Here is a 24,427-nt window from a genome sequence, read left to right on the forward strand (position 1 = left end):
CGTGCACAGCAGCAAGACATCCCGGGGCACCTTGCATCCCAGATTGTAGTCGTGTGGGAGGGGATTCAATGGGCTCAACATAAACACCCAAGCTGAAAAATGAACTTTACACGCATCTCTGCCTTTTCAACCTTTCATTGTGGGAACGGAAGGCAGCTGTCCAGCAAAAGGTTATCAAGTGCATCTTCTTACATATGCTAAGACTATTTTCTCTCTCATGACAAAAAAGATATTTCTCAGGCTAGGACCTTTTTCGCTACATGTGAAATGGTGCCGTGCTGCTAGCTAGCATCATTTTTATTTTACACGAATTAATTTTAAATTGTAAAATACTTGAGGACCCTAATCAATTGTGACAGGAATGTTGAGAGTGCAATTTTGTTTTGCTTCTGGAAACATGGGTTCTATTCCGGAGTTCTGCACAAGGCAAAACGATTTTTCAGTTTTGCGCAGTTCCTTTATCTCCCTTCTTAACTGTTCTGCTACTCCCAGTCCCTATCACATCATGCTTTCTATAATAAAACGTTACTGATAATGCAGACATATTTTCTGCAAACAGCATCTCGTTTTAAAATAAACTAATACAATAAAATCATTCTTTATACACCTTAAAACTATTCGTTGAATTATATGTCAGAGGTTCAGCAAATGCAAAACATTACATGGCAACAGGATAAGGGGAGAGGAAAGTATACGGAGATTGGACTTAGAGATCTCGGCATCGGCTCAACATCTTTTGATTCTGGGAAAATAACCTAATCTTCCCGTGCCTGAAAAGTGAACGTGACCTTGTGTAATGTAATTGGGGCTCAAATAAACCACTTTACTACCTTTGAGTATAGATTGTGCTCTATGCAACTACAGATTTAAATAAAAGCAACAGAACTTCATTTCGCTGATTAGTTCAATTCAAACCCTGGAAAAAAAAACATGAGGAGTCATGGCAAGGAGATGATGGAAGGTTGAAATGGAGAGACATATGTGGGAAGACAAAGACAATACAAACCAAGCATTGGCAAAGTCAATGGATCTCGCCTATGCAAGAGTCATTGGTTTTGCCAATGTGTTTTAACCATGTTGTACACCAGCGTGGCTACTGTTCAGCATGGCTAAAAGTTAGTGATGTAGAGGAGAGCAGAGTGAAGTGTCAGAGTCGAATGGTGAAGAGTGGAGAAGAGTTTTGTGACATAGAGTGTCCTGAATTGGAGCGGCGGAGTGGAGTCACATAGTCTCGTTCACTGGAGGATTGTAGCGTAGAGTGAGCTGGTGTGGAATGCATTGGCATAGAGTGTTGCAGAGTACAGCGGCATAGAGTGCAGTGGCATAGAGTACAGAGGTATGGAATTCAGCAGCATTCAAAACAGTGTTGTATGATGAAGTGGCATAGATTAGAGTGTTGAACAGTAGAGTGCAGTAGTGCAGGGTGAAGTGGTGCAGAGTAGAGTGGTGTAGAGTGCAGTGGTGCAGGTTAGAATAGAGTCGCAGAGCGTAGTGGCATAGAGTGGTGCAGAATAGAGTGGCATAGAGTGGCGCACAATAGAAGACAGGGCTGTAGTGTGCAGTGGCATAGAGTGCAGTGGCATAGAGTGAAGTGCTGCAGAGTGCAGTAGCGTAGAGTGGAGTAGAATGGAGTGGCCGGGTCTGGTGACTTAGTGGACTGATGCGTCTACTGTAGGGGCCTGTGTTTGACAACATGGTCACAGGTTCAAATAATGGTTTAGAGTGCAGTGGCATAGAGTGCAGTGGCATAGAGCGGAAAGGCGCAGAGTGGAATAAAATTACATAGATTGCAGTGGCATAGAGTGCAGTGGCATAGAGTAGATTGTTTCAGAGTAGAGTGAAGTGACAGAGTGGAGTGGTGCAGGGTAGAGTGTCAGAGTGCAGTGGTGTAGAGTTGCATAGAGTAGAATGGCAACGGTTACAATCGGGCAGAGTAGAGTGCATTGGCATAGAGTGCAGTTGTTTCGAGTAGAGTGACAGAGTGCAGTGGCGCCAAGTGGATAGAGTGATATAGAGTGCAGTGGCATAGAGTAAAGTGACATAAACTAGATTGTTTCAGAGTAAAGTGAAGTGCCACATAGTGTAGTGGCACAGAGTGACGTTGAGTGGCATAGAGTGCAGTTGAATATAGTGCAGTGGCGTGGAGTAAAGTGTTTCAGAGCAGAGTGAAGTGTAGAGTATAGTTGTTTAGGTAGAGTGCAGTGGCATAGAGTGCGACAGCATAGAATTCAGCGGCGTGCAATGCAGTGTCATAGGATGCAGTGGCGTAGATTAGAGTGGTGCATAGTAGAGCAGTGGTGCGGAGTGGAGTGTGCTGAGTAGAGTGGCATAGAGTGCAGTGGAATAGAATGCAGTGGTGAAGAGTAGAGTGGCAGAGAGTGCAGTCGCATAGAGTGGTGCAGAGTGGAATGGTGCAGAGTGCAGTGGCATAGAGTGGAGTGATGCAGATTGCTGTCATGCAAAGTAAAGTGTCATAGAGTTCATTGGTATAGAGTGCAGTAGTGCAGAGCAGAGTGTCGTAGGGCCCGATTCACAGAACTAACTTAAGACAAAATCCTAAACTTACTACCATTTTCGTGTTCACAGAAGGTACTTACTCATTTTGGTATTCACAGAAGACACTTACTCACTTCGGTATTCACAGAAGTTAGGAGTCCTAACTTTAGGACTCCTAAATGCCTTCTGTGAATACCGAAAGTCTTAAAATTAGGATTTTTCTCAGTTTAGGAGTCCTAAAGTTAGGACTCCTAACTTTACTACTACTAAACTGAGAAAAATCCTAATTTTAAGGCTTTCGGTATTCACAGAAGGCATTTAGGAGTCTTAAAGTTAGGAGTCCTAACTTCTGTGAATACCAAAATGAGTAAGTGCCTTCTGTGAATACCAAAATGAGTAAGTGCCTTCTGTGAATACCGAAATGGTAGTAAGTTTAGGATTTTGTCTTAAGTTAGTTCGGTGAATCGGGCCCGTAGAGGGCAGTGGTGTAGTGTGGTGTAGAGTGCATTGGTGTAAAGTACAGTGGCATGGAGTACAGTGGTGCAGAGTGGAGTGCATTGGCATAGAGTGCATTGGCATAGAGTGCATTGGCATAGAGTGCATTGGCATAGAGTGCATTGGCATAGAGTGCATTGGCATATAGTGCAGTGGTGTAGAGTGCAATGGGTTTGGGTAGAGTGGCATGGAGTGGAGTAGCATAATAGAGTGCAGTGGCATAGAATAGATTGTTTCTGAGTAAAGAGAAGTTGCGTAGAGTGGAGTGGTGCAGGGTAAAGTGCAGCAGCGTAGAGTGGAGTGGAGTGGATTGGTGTAGAATGAATAGGGCAAAGAGTTGAGTGTTACAGAGTAAAATGCATTGGCATGAAGTCGATTAGCATTATGTGCAGTGGTGCAGAGTGGTGTAGAGTGGAGTGGCATAGAGTGGAGTTGTTCAGAGTAGATTGGCGTGAGCTAGATTGGAGTGATGTAGAGGGCAGTGGTGAAGAGTGCAGTGGTGTAGAGTAGAGTGGCATACATTTCATTTGTACAGAGTGGAGTGCTGCAGAATAGAGTAGAGAAGCGTAGAGTGTAGTTGGGTGGAGTGCAGTGGCATACATTGATGGGGTGCAGAGTGGAGTAGAGTGCAGTGGCATGGAGTGGTGTAAAGTGGAGTGGTGCAGAGTAGAGTGCATTGAAATGGAATGGTGAAGAGCAGAGTGGAGTATGCATGGTATGGTAGGACACTGCCATTACAGACAACACATTTTTAATTGAAATGTCCATTACATTTGCACAGACATTCCATTTTACAAATAAAGCTATACAGTACACAAACAATATTGTGTGAAAATTCCATCACCTAGTGCATTGATTTGTTTTGATCATATTAAAGAATTTGTTTCCAAAACACTTCAGAGTTAACAAAAAATGTGTTTCTCCTGTATGTTGCTATTTTACAATATTCAGAAATACTTGCACAGTTATTTTAAATGTTGTATGCTAGAAAAAAACCTTTCTTACATCTAGTATCCAGCAAGAGTGTCACATAATTCCTCTCACTTTTGTGTCGGAAAAAGAAATGTAAACACCAAGCTCCCTCAGAAGACAAAGCCTGACATTTGACCTCTGTCTTTGAACACAGAGCAAATGTGACAAGATACGACAAGATGTGCCGTAAGTTTCCCTAGACATTCTCTGATGACATTTTATTCAGGAGATGTTCATTCGCAATTGTTTGATTCGCCTTTTGATGAGCAAAGATTGTTCAGCAAGTTTAGACTCTCATCTCCTATCTTTTTGGTACCTGGACATCCCTATAATTAGACAGCTTTCTTTGTGGGGGCCTAGCATCTCTATAATCACACACTATCTCTGGAGGGATCTGGGCATCCCTATAATCCCATACTATCTCTGTGAGACCTGGGCATCAATATAATCACACACTATCTTTGTGGGGACTTGAACATGGCTATTATCATGCACTAATTCTATAATCGCACACATTCTCTTTGGCAACCGTGGTAATACTATAGTCACACACCATCTCTGTGGGGACTTGAGCATTCCTGTAACTACACACAAGCTCTGTTTTGGCTTGAGCATCATCAGCTTCTCATTCTCTGTATGGGGCTTTGTGAATAGTGATAAGTATTAAAGTTAGACTTTTGGTCTAAGTTTACATTGTTGAAACTGAAAAGTAGAAAAGTTAGATTTTTTGTCTAAGTTTACCATTGTGAATCGGGCCCTATTTTAATGAGGACTTAAACACAATCATCTTCATGCACTATATCTGTGGGGAATTAAACATCGCTTTAATAGCACTCTATCTTTGTGGTGGCTTGAAAAAAACTATAATAAAGCACTATCTTTGTGGGGACTTGAAAATCACTATAAAAACATATCATCTCTGTGGGGACTTGAGCATTCCTGTAATTAAACGCAAGCTCTGTTTTGACTTGAAGCACCAGGGGGTGCCATGAGGCACAGGGTTAAGACTGATATGCATATAACTGGTCTAAAATGGGGTGGCAAAGGGAGCTAAAGAACTATGATGGATTCAACTCAGATCTGTGACTGGGGGTGAGTGACTGAAAAGTTTCAGCACTCGGTCCATAATTTCTTGTTTTTGCTTTGTTCGCCCTAATTTGGCAGGGTATGCCCAGACGTGGGTCCCTTGCTCACTGTGCCACAGGATTCGAGCTAGCCTGGCTGATGAGGAGGTGTTACCCGAAATTGGTCCCAGGATGCTTGTTTCCGGTCCAGGGAAGACCTGGCCTGGAAGTTCTGGCTGGAATGTTCCCATGAGGCACAGTGTCAAGACTGATTTGCGTATAGTGGGTCTGAACTGGGGTGGCGAAGTGAGCTAAAGAACAATGATGGATTCAACCCAGATCTGTGACTGGGGGTGAGTGACTGAAAAGTTTCAGCACTCCGTCCATCATCTCCTTGTGTTTGCTTCGACTTGAACATCATCAGCTTTACATTCACTGAATGGGGCTTTGTGAATATTGAAAAGTAGTAAAGTTAGACTTTTGGTCTAAATTTACCTTTGTGAATACTGAAAAAAGTAGTAAAGTTAGACTTTTTGTCGAAGTTTACCTTTGTGAATCAGGCCCTATTATAATGAGGACTTAAACACAACCACCTTCATGCACTATCTCTGTGGGGACTTAAACATCGCTATAATAACACAACATCTTTGTAGGGACTTGAACAACACTGTAATAACACACTATCTTTGCGGGGACTTCAACATCACTATAATAACACACCATCTCTGTGGGGACTTGATCATCACTATGATAACACACTATCTCTGTGGGGACTTGAACACCGCTATGATAACACACTATCTTTGTGGGGACATCATTGTTTTCACACTCTTTATAATGGGATTTAACCTTTGAATGTACACTATTTCTATGGAGACTTAAACAAAATCTTCACCCACTATCTCTGTAGGGACCTGAACATCTATTTTGGCAAAAATGTAAGCAGTTAATCAAGCTTTGGATTCCACTTCACCATATTCCTTGGTTCCATATGTTAATTTCTTTATGTGTTAGTTCCCTTATCTCCTCAGATTTAAAGAACTAATAAATAGGTTAACTACAGCTTAAGTCTCTTTCTTTAACCATGATATGATATTTTCTGGCACATTAACATAATCTGTCTTTAATGTATACCCCTAGTACAGCAATTCACTTATGAAGAGATTATGATGTTGTTTGTGTACATTGTTGATAAAATAAACATTTAGCCATGTGCCTTCGACTGAATTCAATCACAAATAGTGTTACGGACTAGGTCCCCACAAGGATGGTAGCACTTGTTCAAGTCCCCACAAGGATGGTGCTGTGCGTACGATTAAATAACAATATATTTGCAAATTTGAAGCAGGATCCTGTATCATGAATTTTTTCTTAACATTTTTCTGTTATTTGTCTGTTGTAAAAACATTCAGAAAGGTTAGTCCCCACAAGGCAGGTGTTCACACATAGTCCCCACAAGGATGGTAACACGTGTAAGTGTGTGTGTGTGTGTGTCTGTGTGTGTGTGTGTGTCTCTGTGTGTGTGTGTCTCTGTGTGTGTGTGTGTGTGTGTGTGTGTCTCTGTGTGTGTGTGTGTGTGTGTGTCTCTCTGTGTGTGTGTGTGTGTGTGTGTCTCTCTGTGTGTGTGTGTGTGTGTGTCTCTGTGTGTGTGTGTGTGTGTCTGTGTGTGTGTGTGTGTGTCTCTGTGTGTGTGTGTGTGTCTCTGTGTGTGTGTGTGTGTCTCTGTGTGTGTGTGTCTCAGACACACACACATAGAGACACACACGGTGTCTCTCTCGGTGTGTCTGTGTGTCTCTCTGTCTGTGACACTGCTGTCGACCTGAAGGACGCGTGCTTTCACATACCAATACACCCAGTACATCGGCGCTGCCTCAGGTCTGTTGCCAGCGGCAAACACTCAGTTACTCCCTTTCGGGGAGGGGGTTGGTAAAACAATCACAGTCCAGGCACACTGAGGGGGATATTTTCAGTCAGACCGCTGGTGAAAAAGGTTTTTTCTCTTATCAGACAGTTGGTTGGGGGAAAGAACTGCTTCCCTTTCTGGGCGGTAAGCCAGGTACCTGCATGATGGGTCTGGCTGTGGGCCTGGAATTCCATGCAGTTGTATTGAGACTCGGCCGCTCCTCCCCTCCCCCTTTCGCCGCTGCTCTGTGACAGCCATTGTGCCCCGTCTCCGGGCCCTTCTCCTCCAGACAGACGCTGCAACAAGCCCCCGTATGTTCATAGCAGGGCATTGGTGGTGATCCGGAGTCTCTTGCCGCTAGCATTTGTTAGGCGATAGGGCGCTCGCTCAGGGAATTTGTCACAGGCGTTTAATCTCCTCACTCCTGCAGCTCCTATCTTGGGAGTCCAGTGGAATCACAGGCCCCCGCAGACAATCGCTTCCCCGCATGAGTTTTCGCAAGGAAATTTCCAGTCAAATAAGTTGCGGCGCCTCGTAAACACCCTGCTTTGTAGATTTAGCTGTGAGGCCGTTTGGGGCAGGATTATAATTAGTAGCCCTGGACAGCACGAGCCTCACGCAATTGCGGCCATCTTGCTAGCCCGCCCTCTAGCGCCACCAGGGCCTTAAATCATTACATCCTGTCAGAGCATTTCCATATAGTCACACTCCAAGATGTGATCCCACTTCTCCAACAAGGCGACTTTGCCAGCAATAGACTTAAAGGAAGCCTACTTTCACATCCCAGGCTATCCAGCACACTGAAAATACCTCAGGTTTGTCATAGCTTGCAAACATTATCAGTTCAAAGTACTCCCATTCGTGGTGGCTACTGCACCACTGGTGTTTACCAAATACTTAGCAGTGGTAGCAGTACATCTACGCAGACAAAACATCCATGGCTTTCCCTATCTTGACAACTGGCTTATCAAATCCTGTACCCTTCCTCTGTATCACCAACAGAGTCTGGTCATCGTAGACCTGCTCCATCAACTAGGATTTACCATCGGTGTACAAACATCCCATCTTCAACCTTTGCAAGTTCAGTCGTATCTAGGGGCCATACTCTACACGCACGGAGGATTAGCCTATGCCAATTAAGCAAGGATTCAAAATTTCCCAACACTGCTACCCCAATTTCAACCCAATCAACAAGTGACAGTCAAAACAGTTATGCGTTTGCTGGTTATATTGGCCTCATGCATCGCCTTAGTACCACATGCACGATTACACATGCGTCCACTGCAAGAATGTCTAGCTCACCAGTGGTCTAAGTCACAGGGTCAGGTACACGATCTAGTGTTGGTAGACAGCTGCAGTCATCACTTTCTGCAGTGGTGGAACACACAAATCCTATTAAAAGGGCGGCTGTTCGCCAGCTCTTTATCCCACATCATTCTGACAACTGATGCATCACTCACAAGCTAGGGTGCTCTCCTACACGATCTGAGTCCAGGGTCTATGGGACACCAAACACCAGGGTCTCCACATCAATAGGACAGCCATCTAGTATGTACAAAAACAGGGGGAGCACATTCTCTGCAGTTATCACGTCTATCTCAGACCATTTGGCTTTGAGAAATACATCGCAATATCCAGCTGTTGGCAGAACACCTCACGGGAATAGTCAACAACTTTGCTGACTTCCACAGCAAGATGTGACAATTAGTCCATGAGTGGGAACTCCACCCCAAGTCCTCCTCCCATACTTCCACAAGTGTCGTTTTCCACAGATTGCGCTGTTTGTTACCACAGGTGCCAAATGCCCAAACTTCGCCTCCAGGTTCCCACACCCGCTATCCAAGGGCAATGCTGTATGAATTAACTGATAAGGGACATTTGCCTACGCTTTTCTGCCTCTCCCTCTTCTTCCATTTCTGGTTCGTAAGCTCAGGTAATAGTCTCTCATCCTCATTCTGCTAGCTCCCACTTGGGTTTGTCAACCCTGGTTCACAACATTACTTGAACTCTCCATAGTTCCCCACGAGAAGCTTCACCTCAACCCGGACCTTCTCACTCAGAACCATGGAAAAATCAGGCCTCCAAATCAAAAGGAACTCAATCTTGCTATTTGGCTCTGGAGATCATAGAGTTCGGTTACCTCAGTCTCCCACCTGTATGTCCATTCTCAAAGAAGCTAGTAGGTCTACAGCTAGATCATGGTATACAGCTAAATGGAGGGGAGTTGTCTTTTACTGCCGTAATAATTACATAGATCAATTAAATGCAACTGTTCAAAACATTGTTTGCTACGTTCTCCATTTGCAACTCTCTGTAATTGCCTTCACATCAATTCGATTACATCTAGCTGCAGTGGCTACCTATCTTCAAAACAGGCAACACTTATCTTTGTTCAAAAAGCCACTTATTAAAGCCTTGATGCAAGGCCTTTAATGAGTGATTCAACCCAGAGTTCCACCTTCACCTACATAGAATCTTAACATTGTTCTCACCAGACTTATGGGTCCACATTTTGGACCATTACATAATGGTTCCTTACAATTTCTATCTTGGAAGGACGCCTTTTTAATTGCCATTGCTTCACTTAAATGCGTCTGTGAGCTCCAGGTACTAACCTTAGAAAAACCTATCTTCGAACAGCACAGGGCTAGCTAGGGTGGTCCTCTGCACCAACCCAAAATTCCTTCCAAAGGTGGTTTCCCCTTTCCACCTTAACCAATCAGTTGAGTTACCCGTTTTCTTTCCTGTAGGAAAGTGTGTTTATGTTGCAGTAACCCTCACTTTTTGCCAGACTACTGATGCACTTTTACTTGATGTGCCCTGGGTCCCTGCCAATCGGGTTTCCAGGGCCTGTGTTCTTTCCCCAAAATTAACCCACTTGGTATCTCTGGCCACAGGTCAGCCCCTGGTAAATGGTACCACAGGTACCCAGGGCACTGAGACCAGGGAAGACCTCGAAGGGCTGCAGCACTTATTGTGCCACCCTTAGAGGCCCTGTACCTTTACACACGCACACTGCCTTTGCAGGCTGCGTGTTTTGGTGCAGAACAAAGTAAAGAATTGCACTGAAAACTGAGAAGTTTGATATCAAACTTCTCAGCACATTACACCCACACTGATGCCAGTGTGGGATTTAATGAAAAATGCACACATAGGGCATCTTAGAGATGCCTCCCTGAAAACGAACCCACCACTAGTGTCCAGGCTGAGTGGCTGCTTTCAGCTACCACCACCAGGCATGTTTCTGGACCCCGAGTCGATAGCCTGCTGCTCTCTGGGGCCTGAAACAATGCACATCCTGGGACGAGGTGCCAAGCCTCCTCCCCCATGATGGGCAGGGTTCACGAAGGGGAAGCTTCAGAGGCTCGCCTTTGTGAGCTTTCCCAGGCCACTTGCTGCTTTCAGCAACTGGTCCCCACTGGGTCTGACCCCCACTTTGGGCGGGAAAAACAAGTGAGGGAGAGGTGTGCCCACCTCTGCCACCTCCACCCCTCAGGTGGGGCAGGCGAGGTGAAGCACAGCTCCCAGTCCCCGCCATCTTGCAGATGGGGGGACTCAGCCAACCAGGGACAGGCTCATGCCCCCCCTCCCACCGGAGGGTGGCATAAATGGGGGTGTACCCACCCGAGGGAAGGGACCTATTGGTCCCTGCCTTTTTACCTCCCTGGAACGCCCCTAAATTTAGTACTTGGGGGCACCCCTGAACCTTGCTTCCTCAGACAAGAAGAAACTACAAGAAGAAGAAGGAAAGAACAGTCGTGCAGCGGCTAACAATAGGAAGACGGCCACTGACTTGTCCCCAGCCCTACCGGCCTGTCTCCACCTCGAACCTGCTCCTGCAAAATCCCGGTGTGTCCTGCTGCCAGCAACCTCAAAAACCCCAGAGGACCAGCCTGCCTTTAACCCAAAAGACTTTGTCTCCCGTAAATACCGGCTTTGTTCATCTGCAGCCTTCGGCCGTACACCGCGTATCCGCCTCACTCTGCACCTGCCGACCACTGCCCGAGCTCGAGTGGGCACACACCACGAGGAGGTCCCCCGGCGATCCTGACCCGAGATCCGATGACTCCTGACCTGCCTCAAGCCTCCAGCAGACTCCTGCAGCCTACATCCAGAAGGTTCCCCCCCCCTTGAAGGTCCCCCCCCCCCCCCAAACCACGATCAGGAGCTAGTAAGATCTGACCACAAAATGCACCCCTGCACCCAATGCCCCACAGCCTTGTGTGCCCAAACCGGCTGTGCCCAATCAAGCCCTAACTTCCCAGCTTACCTCTCGAAGTTGTGGTCGCACCCAGAAGACCTTCGTCCTCAAGCCTGCAGTGTCTTTGCTAACCGGAGGTTCCCCATTGAAATCAACTGGGCGCATGATGTCGAAACAGCACCCTGCACCCGGATGCCCTAGTGCCGCTAAGGGTGCACCTTTGGTGCTACTTTGTTTCCCCATTTGCCCTGAGCTAAAGTCCAGGAGCTTTGCGCCCACAACCAAGTGGCCTGCTTGTCAGCAGCCACCAACTGGAGACCCCCTATCCCCCATTGGATAACATAGGGCCTCAGTACCCGACCACCCTAGAGTGCATTCTTGACCTTGGGGGACCCCTGAGTCTACCCCCAGAAACCTCCACTCCCAAATACTTAACCTCAATACCGATAACACTATTTTTCTCCATAGGATAACATTAACTGTTTTTCTGTGAAAAGTTTGAGTGTGGAGTTTGAAAACCTAAAGAAATTCTTTAAAAGTGTACTGTTTAACAAAAACGATTTTACTTAACTGTAATAGGAAGTGGCCCAGAGTAGTATCCATGTATACTACTCTGAGTAAGAAAAGTAATCTCAAAAGTAACTTAACTGTAATCTTACTGCAAATTCCTTTCAAAGTATGTGTACTGTATTCTGAAAAGCATGGCATTATCAGTAACACTACTGTAATCAAATCAAAGTTCATTTACAATTGCAAACCAAACTGTGTTACAATCTGTATATTCACTGCAAAGTATTTATTGCTTACCTGTGCCAGGCTTGCTTGGTTCTAGAAAATAAAATAACTAAAAAAATATTTTTATACAAAAACAAATTGGTCGGAAGTTCAGTCTTTGAGTGTGTGAATTTGTTTGCTGACTGAGTGTGTACAGCAAGTGCTTAACACTGTCCTCTGATACTGCCTTACTGTTCGACCACACTACCACAAATAGAGAGTGGGGTGCTATCTAACTTTACCTCGGTCTACCTTTGGGGATCCACTGGACTCTGTGCACACTATACCTCACTTTAGTATAGTATATTCAGAGCCAGCTTCTTATATTTCCTCAACCAAACTTTGCGAAAAGGTCTCTTTATACACTAGATGTTAGAAGAGCTCTAATGTATTACATTCACAGTACCAAAGATTTCTATACAACCAAACAACTTTGTTGCTTTTTCACCCCCCTCACAAGGGAAAGCTCATATCAAAATCTGGCATTTCTAGATGGGATAGTTAAATGCTTTCAAAGGTGTTACACCAAAACAAAAAGGACTTTACCTTCACCAAAAAAATCTAACAAACAACATTTGCAATGCAATTAGTTCACACTTTCAGTAATTTGATACCTATTGCATTGCAAATATTTTAATGCTCTTCGACTGCCGGTACTATCCAGGAGGCTGCCACCTTTGACTTACCACGCCATGCTGGGAGAACAGACTAAATAAGCACATTAAAGAACTGTTGATGCCGCAACTCCCTTGCAGCTCTGTAGCGCCGACATTACCAAAGAGATTTCAGAGTGCTTCACGAGTGTGCAGACTGCCTAGTTGCCTCAGTGGATTGCATGCTGCAGAGTTCCCTCGTTTGAAGTGATTCTGGTCGGTATTTCAGTTTGGACAGTAACCGTTACTAAATTAAGTGCGGTGAATGAATGTATTGCAGTGTGCCTTATCTTGGTAGGTATTGCAGAATCCAAACCGTATATTCACACCTTCCACCTCCTTTTTGAAGAGCTGACATTTAATTTCAACTATAAGCTGACAAAGAATAGCTCTTATTGTACATTTGTGCATTTCTCTTTGTTCCTTGCAGCAAGTTCAAAATGTCAGAGTCCAAACATTTTGAAATTTTGAATCGACTACTTTACACATGCTTATTCACACAAGAGCAGCAAGTGATGAGCTGTGTGAGATGCTGCTATAAATTGGTCCCATAAGTCTATATCCCCTTAAAAAAATGTATGTGATGAGACTTCAGATTGGGCTTCAAGTGGAAACATTTAGCTTCATAATTTTTTGAAAAATAAATATTGAAGGTAGCAAACGTTCACATTTTAAAATAATTGCATTTCTGTTGTAGGAGAGGCTTTGCTCACATTTTATGGATCATTAGTTTAAAGTGATAGTCCCCACCTTCTGTGTGATGTTAACCAAAAATAATGAAACTAATATATTTTCCTTACCACTGAGTAAAATGTCAAACACAGAGCTAGCCCAGCAAATGATCCAACACATTGAAACTAAGTTTGGAGCATATCCTTCAGAAATTATCTAATTCAAAGGGTAATCAGTAACTCTTCTTACTACTTCAAAAAGCGAGACAGGCTACAGACCTAGACGGAGGTGTAAAAAAGAGTAGTGAAAACATAGGGCTACTTTAATAACACTTGTAGACGATGGCTGTGGCAGCGCTATTGTAGAGACTTTGCTGCAGTGCATAGATTTCCCTTTTGAACCTAACAAATTATTCAGCTCACATAATATTGGTTTGTCGTAATGCCACGGTAAAAAATAAAGGTCAACTTTGTGGTCCACTTTTAATATGCGCAGTCTGACCAAGACCTGTGGCAACGAGTTGCCGAGTGAAGGAAAAAGGTTTAGTATCGTGAGGCAGGGCAATGAGGAAAGGTTGAGCTGGTGAAACTAAATTGCTACGTGCACAACATTTGTTTCCATAAATGTTGCATGTGGCAGAAAAATATAGATCCAAAAGAAATTGGCTCACCGCCACAGCTGCAGGGTTTACGTTACTCTGTCCTTAAGGAAAGAAGACTGTAGTTTCAAAGCCCTACCTGAGGCGCCCGATTCCTGTAGGCGATCGACCAGCAGAGATGGTGAAATGGTGACAAAGGTCGCAGACAGATCCAACAGGATCAACGCTGTGCCCTGCCTGGCATCCACAAGCCTCCTAACGCTGTAGGTTGCCAGTTCTTTAGGTTCTGTGATCTTTCCGGAACCCGAACTGTCACGTGTCCACCAGCTCTGCTCTTCCCCATATGCCTTTAAGTGGCTATTAAGATGTTTTTTCAAGATCCTGGCAGGAAGTGGGAGTAGAGTGAGAGAGGTTGGAAGTTGGCTGGGCTACTTGAGAAGAGGCTTCCCACCTGCTTCCTTCCAGGTGGCAGTCGATTGTAGCTCCCAGAAAAAATGGCTTCCTTCATTATAGATGAAAGGGGGTACGCACCATGCTAGCTACAGTGTGGAGGATTTTAAGAGTGCATGGTTCTAGAAGAGAACCTGACTTTGTGTGAAGAAGTTGCTGCTTCATGAGTTCAGGTGTAAGGAAAGGAAGCACTGTGAGCCTATTGAGGCACTCTAACTGCAGCTGTCTGTTTAAGAGCAGCAAACTATCCGCTACTGGTATTAATTCTTCGAACTCTTCCTAAATATTACCAATTTATGCTTGAAAGAACTCGACAAGTTGATTGGATAGCACTTGTGAGCCTGCAACTTCAGAGGGAACCACAGGGGTGGATATCTGCTGAATAATTCTAGAGTTCTGTAGAAGAATAGGTAGCCTCATTTAAGTTGGTACAGTAGTTAGATTTTTCTTCTGCAAGTGCTACCTGATATTCTCTGATCATTGTCTTAAAAACAGACCTTTCCTGCTTCTCATATGTCTTTCTCCAGGCACTTTCCTGGTAGCGGCAGACCTGCCTATGCGCCCAGAATGCGTCTAAGAACTAAGGGGCTGAGGGTACTTCCCTCCTCAGCTCAACGTCCTGTATGGGAGCTACTTTGTTCGCATTTAGCCAGGCTGAGTTCCTCAGCCCCTTTCTCCTCAACCTTCTGAACAACAAAGGGCATGCTATCCAGCACAGTTATTAAGGATTCAGCTGTTAGCCCATTCCAATCCCTCCTGTGGGTCTTAGAGCGGGAAGGAGTATTCCTTACATAAGGAGAAGGCAGTTCAAATGAGAAGGAGACCACTGAATGATCTGACCAGCTAAGGGGAAGCATTGACTGAAATGGCAGCCTGGGGGTCATTAGAGAAGATTATCATCAAGGGTATGTCATCCCACAAGAGTGGAGACAGTAACCAGCTACAACATACCAAAGCAGACCAGGGTCTCTTTGAGAGCTATGGTTACTCTACTAACACTGTCCTGAAGATGAAAATTAAAGTCTCCCAAAATGGAAATATGGCCATCTCCCATATGGAGCTCTGAGGTTAGCTATTAAAGACTTCCTGGATCCAGAGGGTCTGTAAATTAGAATTTCGGAGAAGGAGCTACTAGGAGAAATGGTAAGCTCAAAATAATTTAGCAGGAGTTGCTACAGATGTTTCTCTAGGTTGAATTGATATCATACTTTATACATCACTGCCAGGTCTCCTCCTGGCCTACTGACTCTATCCTGTCTGAGGATTAGCAAGTTTGGGGGGAATAGTATCCGCTAAGTCGGGCCTGAAGCGTCATTGGCCCAGGATTATGTAATAGAGAAAAATAGAGTCAAAGTCATGTTCAGGCAGGAAGTCTCATAACTTGACTTTGTTTTATCATCAACTTAGCATTAATAAGGAACCCTTTCAGTTTGTTTCAACCTCCCTGTTTCTTCAGGTAACCTGGCTAGATTTATGGTGTTATTAAGGTTCTCCGAAGCACCATAGAGCAGGTAAGCTGCCTTAAGACTACAGGTGTTACACATGCTAGCCCTGGAATCCTGCATTTCATCAAAGCCAAATGAGGAGCAAGAATTAGGCTTACCCTCCCAACGTAGATCCTGTAGCTGTTCTCTTGAATATACCATTTGTGGGGTATTTCTGGGCCAGCTGGACCAGGGTTTCAGGCGCATTCCAGACGGGCTTGCTTTTGGTGCGCCTGCTGCACACGTCTGCTATTGAGATGCAGTTTCACAGATTTTCTTCTCCTCTGGAGATTTGTGTCTTTAGTTCTTTGCAGTGTGGAGGCTAGAGCCACCCCAAGTACTCAATTTGTGCAGTGACCCACTGGATCGGGGTAAGCTGCTTTAGCTCTATTTCTAGTGGATGTGGGCCGATGTATTAAGAATCACTGATTTTGTGAGGGAATATTTCTAACCCTGACACAGTCTGATATATCGCAAGCTTGATCCAGAGCTGAGGGAAGGGATGAGTGTGGGTCCGTGAGGGACACTAGGATGTAATCTGCAAACTTGGTTAGTTTGATGTTTTGCATCCTGAATTGGATGTCCTGTATCTGAGAGTTATCCCTGATCCTTTAGGCAAGTGGTTCTACCATCACCGTGATAGAGTGCGGGCATCCCTGACCTGTTTCTTTTCCGATTTGTAGCCAGCCCAAGAGTGTCCTGTTAAACCAGATGTGGGCTTTGGGGAGTGGGGGTCTTCTAGTCTGCTAGCAGCCAGTTCTAAATGAGTGGCCAAAGCCTGTCTTGTTGATGATTTCAGCCATAAAGACCCAGGCCACCTGGTTGAATGCTTTCTCAGCCTCGAGTTGTACCAGGACCAATTTATTTAGCCCCTGTCCTGATGAGATCAATCAGATGTTTCTTGGTTTTGGCACTGGCTTGTCGTCCCTTGATGAAGCCTGCTTGATAGGGGTGGGTGATGTCCTCCATCACCCCTCGAAGGCACATGGAGAAGATTTTGGTGAAAATCTTAGATCAACATTCAGTAAGGATAGGGTGCAGTAGGATCTGCAGAGACTGGGATCCTTCCTGATCTTAAGTATAAGCGAAATTGTAGATTGTGCCATGAAGGGTATGACTTGTCTTTCATGGATCATCTCCAGGTAGACTTTATGCAGGAGTAGCAGCAATGTGGGAGCAAAACATTTATAAAAATACACTGAATAGCTGTCCGTGCCTGGGACAGTCTGGCTCTTGTGTTGGGTTACCGCCCCGAACATCTTTTCTTTGGCTAGTGGTTTGTCTAGCCTGTTATCCTGGGGAGCGCTATCCCTCCACGTAGGACTTTCTCTCTTGAGGGTCAGAGGTTGAGCTGTGTACAGAGATGAAACATTCCGGCATGTCCCTGTCACGTGTGTGGAATCACTCTTCCAGCCCTTAATTTCTGTTTGTGTCATGCTTGCTTAGCCAATAGCTTGCCGGACTTATTGCCACAGTTGTAGAGCTTGTTGTCTAACTTTGTTAGAAGTAGGCGGCCTTGTCTATCTCAAGTTTCTGAACTAACCTCAAGCTATGACAGTTTTCCTCCAGATTTGTTTTTGAGGGCACACATGTATGATCACCCTCTAGAGCCTTCAAATCGGAGAGAAGTTTCTGTCTCGGTTCCTACCTCAAATTCTTAAGATGGGCTGCCCCTGTAATAAAGCAGCCGCGGATCACAGCTTTGAGGATGTCCCACTGGGTGGTTACCATTGTGTTGACAGTAACATGCAGCTCTATGTATTCTCTCATGCTTTAGTGGATATTGTTGACTGTTACGGGTCCCTCAGAAGATCTTCTCAGTCTCCAAGATGACCCAGACTTTGACGCGCCCATCTGATCAAACTGGAAGGAGTCAGTGGCTGGGCCGTGATCAGACAAAGTCAGCTGGTCCTGTTCCACCTCTGTTAAATTGGGCAGGAGTCTCTTGTCTACCAGGATATACTCCAATCGTGCATATGTTTGAGCGCCAGAGAAGTGGGAGTAGCCTGTTCCCAGTGGGTGTCTATGCCTCCATGCATGTATAAAGGCTCGCCGCCTCCACCGTGGTTGTACCCGGGAGTGTGTATCCTGTGTCTATTGTTTTGTTTCAAACTAAATTGAGGTCACCCTGCAGGATAATTGGAGCTGAGGACCATGCAAATCGGGGAATGTAATGTCAGTGAGAAAGTGTTCTTGGCCTAGGTTGGGGCAGTAGACTGCTGCTACTATCAGGGGTGTCCCCAAGGGCAGTCCAGCGTCCCATCTGGTCTCGGCAGACCTTCTCCACACTTAAGACATTACCGCCCTCCTGTTAGCCTCTCTCCTGAAGGAAAGCAGTAGGGGATAGTGTTTGGACCTCAGTCGTGACCAGTCTTGTCGCAGGAGGGGAGTCTCTTGGCGTAGAACTGTCAGTGGGAAGACTAATCAGTTCTTGCGGTATAAAGTGCCATGTGAGAGGGTCGTTTACGTCCCTCACGTTATATATTGTTACCCATAATTTGTCGACATAGCGGTTTAGAGTCTGCTTGCCCGCTTGTGCTTCCTTAGTCTGAGCTGCTAGTGTCTAAGTGTGTATGCAACTTGTCATCCTCTCCCTCCCTGACCCCGCTCTCACCAAATCCCTCCCGCCAAACACAACTACTGAACCTAGCAAACTGGATAACTAAAACTTGTGGACTGAAATTGTAACAATATCTACCACCCAGCCCCAATTGGGGTGACCCCACTCCTCCTGCTTCTGCATCAGGTGTTTCGTGCATCTGTCAGCTCTGGTTACGTTGCCCCTCCCCCCTGATGTGGGTCTGTGTCTCTAAGCTGCGGAGAGCGGTCCCTCAGCCAGCACATCTACACCTCCCAATTCTTGTCAGTGCAACTCTGTTAGACCTGTCAGCCCTTTGGGTGGTCCCTCCTCATCATTATTTATTTTGTCCCACTTTTGCCTCAAACCCTGTTTGAATTTTTCCTTTTTGGGAACCACCAGACTTTTTTGTGTTGCTGCAGATTCAGGGAGCCATTTTAGCTACCCCTGAAACTTCTGTCTGAGGGCCTGGAGCACATAATGGTGGCCACCTGTGACATCACCAGCATCCACTGGAACCTACCAGCACCTTCCAGAACATTCCAGAACCCTGTGACAGTTGGAGGCGGTTTAGAATGTTGGGAAGCTAAGACAGAGGGTTGGCAGTTGGAGCTGGCAGTTGGCACCTGACTGGTGAGGAGAGAGCAGCAGAAACTTGAAGGAGGAAGGAGTGAAGCAGCAGGGGTGGAAACTTGTGCCTGGAGTGGGGTCCATAAACCCACCCTTGATACTAGTCCCTACTGACTGAGCCCAGCCTGGAGCCCTGTGTGGGAAGAAGCAAGAAAAACCATCCTAAGGACCTGGACAGCAGGAACAGGCCTTAGAAACAGAGAACAGCAAGATCCTGACCTGGAAACTGGTTTCCCTGGAGTCCGACGTCGAGTAGCCTGAGACCTGGAGCCCGAGGTGGAGAAGCGGCGCCGACTGGAAAGCGGACGTCGTATCCGGAGCCGCCAGAGGTCGAGAGAGGGCGCCGTCAGAGGTCGTGAGGAGTACCAGAGGTCGAGGAGGAAGTCACCCGAGGTCGAGTGAGCGGCGTCATCGGAGGAGTGAAGTCCGCCCTCCGGAGTCGCCGGAGACCGAGGTGAAGCGTGCCGGAGGTCGGGAGTGGAGGTCGCACTCCGGAGTCGCCGGAAACCTGAGGAGAGGAGCACCGGAGGTCGGGAGTGGAGATCGCACTCCGGAGCCGCCGGAAGTCGACATCGAGCCAAGGCCGGCCGACGTCATCGAATCCGAGGTCGCCATCGGACCGGAGCCGCCCGAGGTCGACATCGAGTAAAGACTGCCCGACGTCATCGAATCGGAGGTCGAGATCGAACCGAGGCCGCCGACATCGAACCGGAGCCGCCTACCGGCGTCGTCAAGAACTGATATTGTGCCGAGGCCGCCGACATCGAACCGGAACCGCCTCACGGCGTCGACACGACTCCAGCGGCGTCGGAGCATCAGAGAAAGGGCAGTAAGTGGAGTAGAGGGCGCCTAAGGCCCTGTGGAGACCTGAGAGACTGCTCTAAGGGGCTAGGGAGGTGCTGGAACCAACCTGACTGTGCCAGGGGTGAGCTGGGACTAATCTAGAGAGGTTGTGTGGAGGGAGAGGGCCAGGTCTCTGGTATTCCCCCCTTGATCTACCTCAGTTTAGGCCTCAGCCTTGTCCAAGCCAGGGAGTAGACACCCTCAAGCCTTCCACATCCCCACAAGCTGTGTCTGGGCCAAATCAGCCCTTAGGAATTCAAAAGTGATCTGATTCTATGAGTGTCACTGTCAGCTTTTAAGTATTTATTAGGGGCACTGTATTTATTGTATTTAACCTATTTATTGCTTCACTGTATTTATTGGTCCACAGTATTTATTGATGCACAATATTTATTGGTTTACATTATTTATTGCCTCAGAATATTTAATTGCCTGTATGTATTTCACTTTTATTTATGCCTTCAGTATTTATGATCACCCCTATTTATTGAATCATTAAGCCAGTATTTATTTGACCTGCACTATCTAAAAAGTTTGTATATTGTGATTGTTATTTATTTTATCCAATCAGCAACTAAGAGAAAAAGAAGATAAAGAAAGATATTTTCATAATTTTTACGGTGTAGAGTCGTTTTTGGAACGGATGCACGCATGGTTATTGTATGGGTATGACGTATGCTTAGCACGGTGCCTGATTCCTGACCACTCGAGCCAAGCTACCACAGTGTGTCCGGAAGAACACCACCACCCTTCCGGTGTGGGAGTGTGTTTTTCCAACAAACTCCCTGTCTCCTGGGACTGCAGGGCCACCTGTAGAATTATTGCTGGGGTTTCTCAAAGTGTGTTTCAGACTGGCTTGTGGAAGGGGAGACACTACGCATCTGATATATCTGCTTGAGGGATGCTTTGCGTTCCTCTGAGATATTAGTCTTGCTTTGTGCGATCTGAGTTGTTTTGGCTTTCATCTGGCCATGGAAGTTACAGGAATCAGCATGCTTTCACAAGTGATTTCGTTGCCCATATCTTCTAAGTCCAGACAGAAAGGGTGACCCCACTGGTATCCAACTTTGTGGTCCTTTATAAAGGTTGTGATGCGCTAAAGGCCCTGCCTTTAGCTGAATAGATCGTAGAGACGTCTTGAAAAATTTGGAGCGAGTTCCCTATTTAGCTGATGGGCCTCCCACTCTTGCCACTTGAGAGTGCCTCCTTATCTGCATGGTGGTGGAAGCAGATTAGGATGTCTGGCCCGAGCTTGCGTTTTGAGATATCGGGCATGCTCTTTGTGTGGAAATGTGCCTTTTAATGAGCACACCGGTGCAGGTGTCACCCTTATCTTGTTCACCAACAAAATAGATTGGCACTGAAGCTGGAATTTAAATAACAAGTTTATTAATCACTCGTGAGTGGGACTACGTCCACACAGCACTCTCAAGTGCTGCCTGAGGTACCACATTGAAGTCACAGAACACAGGCCTTGTATACAGCTTTTTCTGCACTGGTAAGCATGTGGATACAAATAGAAGGTACATGCCTACACAGGAATAGTTACCGACAAACATGGGCAGAAGGGAAATCACTTAGTCAGCAAAGTGGGAGGGGGGAGCAGGAGTGCTTATGGCAGCAGTCAGAGATTGACAGGTGAGTCTGAGACCAGGTGTTCTGGCAGCTACAAACTCTTAGCATGCATATTGCTTTTAGCTGAGTCAGGAAGTCAACTAAAATAGACAGCACAGGCAGAGAAAAAGATGAGCAGCAGAGGATGGGAGAATTACAAAGCCAACAAAATGGATGCCACTACCAAGATGGCTTCAGCTTATGCTAACAGAAATTATTCCAGATTTCCACATATGTGCACAGTCAAAGTGGCACCCCTCCGCACTGTAGTCAGTAGTGTTTCCACAAGACCCTGGAAGTATTGTCCAATTTCTTTCCTCTCTCTCCTTGGTGGGACGTCTCTTATGCGTAGGTTAGATTACCTGAACCTGTTCTCCAAGTCTTACTGTTTTTCTTGCATGTGTATCGCTTGGTCTTGCAGGCTTATCAATTGCACTTGATAGGCTTTGGTGTCCAAGTAACGTCTGTCCTGGGCAGACTCCAGGTAGTTGACTCTTTGGCCCATGTCCTCCGGCTCTCTCCAGACTTCGATTGGCTCCGTGGGTAAAGATCTAAAACAGAGCGTATTTCTGTCATCAAGTCCGTAAACATTTGAGTCATAAAGAACTTGGTGATCCTTTCATTTTTGTTTGGGAGGTTCTCTGTGCAGTCCTGCTGTTCTTGGAGTTGCAGTTTGGCTGTCCTCACCCCTCCCCCTCACATTTGCTGTTGGAGGTTTGGAGCAGCTTGTATAGGGAAGGCCAGGGCCCTTTTCCGCAGCGCACCTTCCCGGCGGCAATACCCCAGCCTCTTAGATGCACCGTTGTCTTAGGGATCTGTTGGGTGGCAGGAGTTTAGGAAGATCGCAGCTGGGCTGCTGATGTCCTGGAACTCCAGCTACCGGGGGGTCACCATCCTATGGGCCCCTGATGTGAATTGGACGTGGGGGAAAGAAAGACGCTGCCCAGTCACGTCGTGATGGTCTCCTACTTTCCTCTGCCAGTTAGTAGTGTTGGATTCCAGGGCGGGCAGCTCATGTCCCTGTTGCTATCGGTCAGACTCTGGCCCTTCCCTGCACCTTGTTGTGTTGCCCAGGTCTTCTCCTCGTTCCTGCTCACTTGGACCGGCTCCACTGCTCCGTGAGGACTTGCTGCTCGTTGCAGAGACTGCTTCTAAGTTCACAACGCATCGCAGGCTCTCGAAGGGACTCCCCCCCCCCCCCCCCCAGCCCTCCCCCTGGGCAAGCCACCGCTGTGTTCCATGTCTGAGCGAGGTCTCCTTCTCCACTCATCCTCCGGCCGGCCATTACTTTTGGGTCTATAGCACGTCGTGCCTGTCTTTAAGAAAGTGGCTCCCAGGAACTCACATGGGCTGCTCTCACTTGGCGTCTTGTCTCCACCGGCCTCCAGTCCATTTGTCCATCAGCCGGCATGCCAGACTACATCCCGCCCTCGGTCTTGATCAGGGGAGGGGTAGTTTTCTACATTTCCAAGGACCTGACCGTCTCTCTGGGCTGCTGTGTCCCAGCTGCATCTTGCGGCCATGCCTCAATGTCCGAGCGACCCCATATTACCTCTGGGCCTATCACTGGGGCATCAATTGCCCCTCTCTAGGCTGGGTCGCCTCTGTTGGTGTTAGCAAGGAGATCTAAGACCTGTCTCAGGGGCAGAGTACCACACCTACAAGCCTATCGCCATCTTGGTATTAGCCACGGCCTCACCATTTAGTTTTAGCCTGGCGCAGGGTTCTTCTTTAGGCCATTCCATATTTAATGTTCATGTGGCTACCCTGGCACACCTGACTGCAAACCATCTATGTAGGGCATGAAAATGAATCAATTAATTCAGTTAGAACACCCCATAGGTTATAAAAAGTTTGCTTTAAAAACTGCCCCAGCAATTACTTTTTGGGTGCAACGCTATGCTCTGGACAAGAAAATGTTTTTTTTAGTATGGTAGGCTCTCAGGATTTAAAGCTGGTGGCCTATAGATGTACATGTCCCACTCTTGTTTCTGTCTCGAATGTTAAAAAAAAAAAACACGTTGGCATTGATGGCGTTCTTACTTTTAGACCAAAAGTTAACAAGATTGCATTTATTTTGTTTCTGTAAGAATGTGAGTTGGTACTGTGGTTTATAAATACTTCTGCGATCTCTGACACTGGGCGGTCTGGTCTTTTCCAAAAAACAGGAACTTAAGATACTTTTGCACAAAGGAGTTAACCTGATTTGTACTACATCCTTTTAGAAGTTTATGGAACTAAGCAAAGTGGCATGGCTCATGTCTGATTATTCCTAAAGGTCCCAGTCCTAAGGTGTGTTTTGTGCACAGGGGTTGGTGGCTCCTTCAAGCTGATTTGTTGTGCAGTGAATGTACAGTACCTTGCCTGTTTGCATATAGAACTAGAGTGGCCTGTTTGTTAAAAGGACCTATTCTTGTTTGCTGTTTTTCTGAGATAACCTTACATTGAAGCGGTCTTCCACGCCTTCTCCAAAAACATAGAGAAATTTGTTTCCATGCCTTTGTTTACCAAAGAAATCCCAGACTAAATCACATGGCTTAGTCACCGCTGCCTTTATTTAGAAATATACCTAATATTGTATTACTCTGTTCCTGATCTACATTTTTTCTGCTCCCCTTGAAAGTCGTTGTGCTCCTGCAGTTATAATTGAAAACTGTAAGTCCCAAATCACAACTAGTAGTAAAATATTTCTTGGTCAAACTTCTAATTTTAGAGCTCATGGGAAACTATATTGGTATAAAAGTGGTTAATGGGTGGGTTGGATACCTGGGATTATGTCCATTCTCATTGTTGCGTCTTCCAAGCCTCAGATGACCTGAGATTCTGTGGAGGGTATTGTAAGTTTGAGTGTAAGGATAGAGATGGAGGAAGGAGGAGAGGGAGCATGTGTAGTGGAAGGGACCCCTGGTCCATAAGCCAACCCAGAACTTTGGTGGCTTCCTTAAGAGTGGGTGGGGATGTGTGCTTGGCCGAAGTGGAGTGGGATGGGAAGGAAGTCAT

General features: G+C 46.1%; 1 protein-coding gene across 2 annotated transcripts in view; it reads left to right on the forward strand.

Moving 5' to 3' along the window:
- The window catches only part of METAP1 (methionyl aminopeptidase 1), a 475,875-nt gene that overhangs the window by 201,770 nt on the left and 249,678 nt on the right, over window positions 1-24,427 (forward strand). The gene's annotated exons all lie outside the window — the stretch shown is intronic.

This window comes from Triturus cristatus, chromosome 2_2, assembly GCF_964204655.1.
Source record: "Triturus cristatus chromosome 2_2, aTriCri1.1, whole genome shotgun sequence".
Taxonomy (NCBI): Eukaryota; Metazoa; Chordata; class Amphibia; order Caudata; family Salamandridae; genus Triturus; species Triturus cristatus.